This window comes from Tupaia chinensis, unplaced genomic scaffold (assembly GCF_000334495.1).
Source record: "Tupaia chinensis unplaced genomic scaffold, TupChi_1.0 Scaffold000100_1, whole genome shotgun sequence".
Classification (NCBI taxonomy): domain Eukaryota; kingdom Metazoa; phylum Chordata; class Mammalia; order Scandentia; family Tupaiidae; genus Tupaia; species Tupaia belangeri.
In genome coordinates this window covers 989,276-989,502 of record NW_006159564.1, presented here as the reverse complement: position 1 = coordinate 989,502, position 227 = coordinate 989,276, and positions in this window count along the sequence as shown.

Genomic DNA, 227 nt, shown 5'->3' with positions numbered 1-227 from the left:
TTTGTTATTTTATTTATTTATTTTTTTTATTAATTCACTTTACACCATCACAACACACAAATGAATTTTCCATCCAAAATACACTGTGCATTGTTCTCAGCAAATAATTTTCCAATTCTTACGTCCTGCATACTTTGCCCTTTGTCTTGCCATCCCTAATTCCCCATCCCCCACCCTCTGCTATGTCCCACCTTCCCCCCCCTTTTTCCCTGGCATCCATGGTTGCC